We start from the raw sequence: 6,457 nt of genomic DNA, 5'->3' as shown, positions 1-6,457 counted from the left end.
GACTTTCTTTCTCTTTGTGCCATTGGGACTTTGTATATACTGCCCCTTGCTCCTGGAGCACTATTGTCTCTTTCTTAGACAGCTTCTCCTCCTACTTTGGCTCAAACATCACTCTGTCAGGTCACTTATTCCTCTCATAGTCTCTAGTGGGTCTGTGACTCTCCCCTTTGTAGTATATAGTTGAAATTTTTATTTTATATTTGTGACTTTTTGATTAACGACTCCCTTCTCCATTATCCTAGAAGCACTATGACCACTTAGGATCTAGCACAGAACTCAACATATAAAAGAAGCTCAGCAAATATTCATTGGGGTCATAAATGGGAAGCAAAAAAGCCAGGGGAGAAGGGAGAACATGAACTTTCTTCTCTTTTATTTGCTCGACCCCACATGAATTCATCAGCAAGTTGTGCAGAATCTGTCTCCAAAATGTGGGTTCACATCTGAACCTGAGCACTTCTTAGTACCACCACTTCTACTAACCTAGTCCAAACCACCATCAACTCTCATCTGTATCATTTCACTAAAGTCTCCCTAGTCTTCCTTCTACTCTAGGACCCTACAGAGCAGTAAGAATGGTCTCTAAAACATCAACCTCATATGACAACCTCCAACGCAATAACAAACAGAATAAAGTCTGAACATTTGATCACAGTCCTGAGCCTCTACATGATCCTTGGCTCCTGATTCCAGTCATCTCCTCCATCTCCTTCACACTCCCCAGTCATGTTGGCCTTTTTGTTATTCCTTCAACACATGAAACCCATTCTGGCCCCAGGAATTTAGACATCTGTACTCTCTTTGCTTAGAATATATTTCCCTATATTTCTTTCTGTATTCTTTCAGATATCTGCTCAAAATTCACATTCTCAGATAAGTATATCATCCGACCACTCTAGCTCAAATAATCCCCCCTTCTTCATCATCAATCTAGATTAACTCTTTGTTCTTTTTCTTCACAGAAAGGTTTACTTTCTCACATTAAATTGCATATTTATTGTCTTATCTTCCCCAGTGGAATGTAATTCCCATGAAGACAGACACTCTGTATTGATCAATAGACACTCTAAATTGCTATTGTATTAGCAATAACCAGGGCCCAGAATAAAGGCACATACAAGTTGCTCGATAAATATTTATTAAATGAATAAATTAAAAAAGAGAAATAGTACCAAGACAGTGCCTGGCAAGTAGTAGTTACTCAGTAAATACTGTTGAGGCATTTCTAAGCTATTTTTTAAAAAATTTGAGAATAAACTCTCAAGATGACTATAAATAGCCTTTTTAAACAAGTATATTGACTCAGCATTGGCCACTGTGCAGACCAGATTTCCCTCGCTCGAAAGCCTCTCTCTGCTCCCTCCGAGACCATGTCTGACAAACCTGATATCGCTGAGATCGAGAAGTTCAATAAGTCGAAATTGAAGAAGACAGAAACGCAAGAGAAAAACCCACTGCCTTCCAAAGAAACGATCGAACAGGAGAAGCAAGCAGGCGAATCGTAATGAGGCCAGCGCCGCCAGTATGCACTGTACATTCCACAAGCATTGCCTTCTTATTTTACTTCTTTTAGCTGTTTAACTTTGTAGGATACAAAGAGGTTGGATCAAGTTTAGATGACTGCCACCCCTTTTCACATCACAGAACTACTGACAACGAAGGCTGTGCCTGCCTCTCCCATTTGCCAGTCTGGCTGACAGGGAAGGAAAAGAGTTTGCATGTTGGTGAAGAAAGAAGTGGGGTGGGATGACAGTGAAATCTAGAGTCAATCAAGCTGGCCCAAGGTGTCCTGCAGGCTGTAAAATGCAGTTTAATCGGAGTGCCATTTTTTTGTCCAAATGATTTTAATTATTGGAATGCACAATTTTTAAAATATGCAAATAAAGTTTTAAAACCTGAAAAAAAAAAAACAAATATATTTCCCAGCACTTTGGGAGACCAAAGCAGAAGAATAGCTTGAGGCCAGGGATTTGAGACCAACCCTGGTCAACATAACAAAACACTGTCTCTACAATAAAGGAAGGAATAGCCAGATGTGGCTTGCACCTACGGTCCTAGCTACTCAGGAGGCTGAGGTAGGAGGATCGTTTGACCCCAGAATTTTAAGGCTTCAGTGAGTTATGATCATGCAACTGCACTCCAGCTTGAGCAACAGAGCGAGATCCTGTCTCGAAAGAAAGAAAGAAAGAAAGAAAGAAAGAAAGAAAGAAAGAAAGAAAAAAGTCTTTCTAACAAATTATGCTGGGACAACAGTATTTTCACATGTAAAAGGAAGAAGTTAGACCCTTACCACCTACCATATACAAAATTAACTCAAAATGGATCAAAGATCTAAATATAAGAGCCGGAATTCTATGATTTTTAGAAGAAAATAGAATTGTAAATCTTTGTAACCTTGGACTAGGTAGTGATTTTTTGGATATGACAACCAAACCACAGGCCATCGTAGAAAAGGATAAATTGGACTTCAGAAAAATTTAAAGCTTCTGAAATTAAAAGAACACTATCAAGAAAATAAAAAGACAATCCACAGAATGGGAGAATATGTTTGCAAATTATATATTTGAAAAAGGTCTACTGGGGTGTAGGGGTGGATGAACAAAAATTACCTATTGGGTACAATGTGCATAGGTGGAGTGATGGGTACACTTAAAGTCTGCACTTCTTCACCACTATACAGTATAACCATGTAGCCAAAAACTATTTGTACCCTTTAATGCTATTGATATTTATATTTAAAAAATAAAAAAAAATAAAAAGAAGGTCTACTATCCGGAATACATAAAAAAAATTACAACTCAACGGTAAAAATATATATACATATGTATATATTTTTAAATAGGGAAAGTATCTTAAATGACATTTCTCCAATAAAGATACAAAAACAAACAATAAGCACATGAAAAGAACCTCAACATCATTAGGTTATTAGGGAAATGTAAATCAAACCCACAATGAGATGCCACTAATTACCTACTAGGATGACTGTAATTTAAAAAAAAAAAAAGGAAAATAACAAGAGTTGGCAATGAAGTGGAGAAACTAGAACGTCCACACATTGCTGGTGAGAATGTAAAATGGAACAGCCATTTTGAATTCCTCCAAAGGTTAAACCATAGATTTACCATTTGAATCAGCAGTTCTACTCCCATGTACATACTCAAGGTAATTGAAGGTGCATGTCCACACAAAAGTTTGAACATGAGTATTTAAGGAGCAGTATTTTTGGTATCCAAAAAGTAGCAACAACCTATATATCCATCAACTGATAAATCAATAAATAAATGTGGTATACCTATACAACGGGATATTATTCAACCATAAAAAGGAATGAAATCCCAGTGCAGTGACTCACACTTGTAATCCCAGCACTTGGGCGGTGGAGGTGAGAGGATTTCCTGAGCCCAGGTTTGAGACCAGCCTAGGCAACTTGGCAAGACCTCGTCTCTACAATAAATAATAATAAATTTGCTGGGCATGGTGGTGATGTGGATTTTTCAGGTCAGCCTGAGCTTCAAGAGTCTCAATGGGTCAGCCAACTAAGCCCCAGAGAGGGTCGTGGAGGGGCTGGTAAGCCTAGCCCCACAAGTGTCTGCTCTAATGGGCTGGCAAGCCAAGCCCTGAGTGTTGCGATTGGGGGTGGGGGGGTGCTGGCAACCTTAGCCCCCAGGGTGTTGGCTCTAATGGGCTGCCAAGCCAAACCCTGAGAGTGTTGCTGGTTTGGTGGGCTGGCAACCTAGCCCCCTGGGACCTCAGCTTCAGAGTCTCGCCTTCTTCTGGCAGCTCTCCTGGTTCAGCTGGCTCTGTCAGCTGGCAAGCCTCTGGGGTGCTTGACTTTTCGACTCTGATGATCTTCTGCAGCTTTTCATGTTGCAGCTCTTCGGGGTCAAGGTTCTTGTCTCATGCCCAGGAAGAATGAGGGACACGGACAGCCAAAAGGTGAGAAAGCAGGATTTATTGAGGACAGAAAAGCTCCCACAGCAGGAGGGGGCCCAAAGGGGTTACCCATCTGGGGGCCAAAAACCTGGTGCTTATATAGCCCTAAGTCCAAGCCAATTGGCTAGCACTAGCTGTGGACTTCAGCTCTAGCTTGAGAGGCTTGCAGGGAACTTGTTTACCAATGCTGAACCTGAGAAACCGGTGGGAGTTCACTACATTGTTACCAGAGGTCTCACCTGTCTGTCTGCCTAGCCTTTCTCTCACTTTCTCCTGTCTCAAAGTGGTGTGCACCTGTAGTTCCAGCTACTTGGAAGGCTGAGGTAGAAGGATTGACTGAGCCCAGCAGATCGAGGCTGCAGCAGTTGTGAGTGAGCCACTGTACTCCAGCCTGGGAAACAGAGTGAGACTGACTTAAAAAAAAAAAAAAGAAAAAAAAAAAAAAGGAATGAAGTACCGATTTATGCTACATGAAAGAATTTTGAAATGACTTTGAAAAAATTATGCTAAATGAAAGGGGCCAGGCACGAAAGATAACATATTATATGATTTTTTTTTAATGTGGGAAAATTCATAGAGACAGGAAATAGATTGGTTTGTTGCCAGGAACTGGGGCAGATGGAAAATGGAGAATGACTGCTAATGGGTGCAGAATTTCTTTGTGGGATGATGAAAATCTTCTGGAATTAGATAGTGGTGATGGGTGCACAACTTTGTAAATATACTTTTAAAAAATCTTTGTGTTATACTCATTAAAATGGCGAATATCAGAATATGAATTATATCTCAATAAAAAAAGAAAATGTAAGTATAAATTACAAGCACATTATAAACATCCCTGTATAAAGGCATTATTGGTTTCCTCAATTTGAGCTTAATTTTCTTTCAATGCCTTATTAAAATTTTACGCTAACAGTTGAAAGAGATATAATTATTAACAATTTTCTACAAAACAAAAGCAAAGAAGGTGAAAGATAAAGTAGTACTGGGTTATTTGAACTTCCTATGTGGCCATGGCACATATGAGGAGAGTAACCTCAGGGCCTGATTCTCCCCAGTTTCAACATCTATTCTCAAGTCACCCTGCGAGATTGTGGTTCCTACCTCTGGGTTTCCTGAGAATCCCTTTGTAACTATACTAACCTGCATTTACTTGAACTGGGTTGACTAGTTACTATACTTTGTAGTCATACAAACTCCCTAAGAGCTAACATTTACTCTCTTTTGTAACTTTTTGCACCTCACTGTGCAGTGTGAAAAATCTTTCCATTACCAATAAGCATATGCTGTATATTAATCATTTAAAATGACTTATGTAGGCTGAGCAAGGTGGTTCAACCTGTAATCCTAGCACTTTGGGAGACTGAAGATTGCCTGAGCAGCCTGGGTAACCCGGTGAGATCTCATCTCTACAATAAAAAAATCACAAAAACTAGGCAGATGCGGTGGCATCTGTAGTTCCAGCTACTTGGAAGGCTGAGGCAGAAGGATCGCCTAAGCCCTGCAGATTGAGGCTGCGGTGGCTGTGAGTGTGCTACTGCACTCCAGCCTGGGCGACAAGATTGAGACCATAGCTCAAAAAACACAAACAAACAAATAAAATGACTATGTAGGTTTTCCATTGTGTGACTAAAATATAAAGTCTGATGAGTCTTCTATAATTAAACTTTTACATTTAAGGACATTAACTTCCACATTTGCATGGTTTTTTAAAAATTTAGGGTCTCACTGTGTTGCTCAGGCTGGAGTGCAGTGGTGTTATCATAGCTCACTGCAGCTTCAAATTCCTGGGCTCATGTGATCCTCCCACCTCAGCCTCCGGGATAGCTAGGACTACAGTTGTGTATCACCATGGCTAGTGAATAAAAAACTTTTTTTAAGGAAATGGTCTTACTGTGTTGTGCAAGTTGGTCTCGAATTTCTGGCCTCAAGTGAGCCTCTCACTTCAGCTTCCCAAAGTGCTGAGATTGTAGGCATGAACCACTGCACCAAGATGTCCTCTAATTTTTATTGAATTCTTAAACAGGTTTTTTGGTTAGACAAACCCTGAAAATTTTCTCTGGAGAAAACAAAACCTAAAAAGACAAAAGACTTACAATAAAGTGATTCGTATTTTCGCATTTTATTTTTCCATGGGGCTTATAACATGACTGAACATGAACCAGAATTCTGAATTTTATGGTAGAAAATTAATGTCACACAGTCTGTGTCCTGACCAGTATAAAAGATGGAGCCAAATAGTGACTCTCTAGTCTCCTAACTTCAGCTGAAGGGTGTTCTTGTAAATGTCAGATTTTAAAATTTGGATCCCAGTTATCCATGGTGAGAATCCTTCTTTTGTAAATCATGTTTCAGATGTGCTTTACTATAATGTCTTATTTCCTAAAATTAATTTTATTTTTAACCTTTCTTTTTAGTTGACCCTAACCTAGTTGTGGAAAATTGGACTCAGTTACATATGGATGATAGCAGAATTATTTATTTTTCTTTCTTGGCACACTTACCTCGATTTATTAAAATA

At 39.4% G+C, this 6,457-nt stretch overlaps 1 pseudogene; it reads left to right on the top strand.

Annotated features, from left to right (window-relative positions):
- Positions 1–1,355: 1,355 nt before the first annotated feature.
- On the top strand, positions 1,356–1,603 carry LOC103259085 (annotated as a pseudogene).
- Positions 1,604–6,457: the final 4,854 nt, after the last annotated feature.

The sequence above is a fragment of the Carlito syrichta genome, unplaced genomic scaffold, assembly GCF_000164805.1.
Source record: "Carlito syrichta isolate Samal-C Ts95f unplaced genomic scaffold, Tarsius_syrichta-2.0.1 Scaffold302457, whole genome shotgun sequence".
In the NCBI taxonomy this organism is placed as follows: domain Eukaryota; kingdom Metazoa; phylum Chordata; class Mammalia; order Primates; family Tarsiidae; genus Carlito; species Carlito syrichta.
The sequence above is the reverse complement of the archived record's forward strand: the minus strand, read 5'-3'. Positions and strand labels throughout refer to the sequence as shown.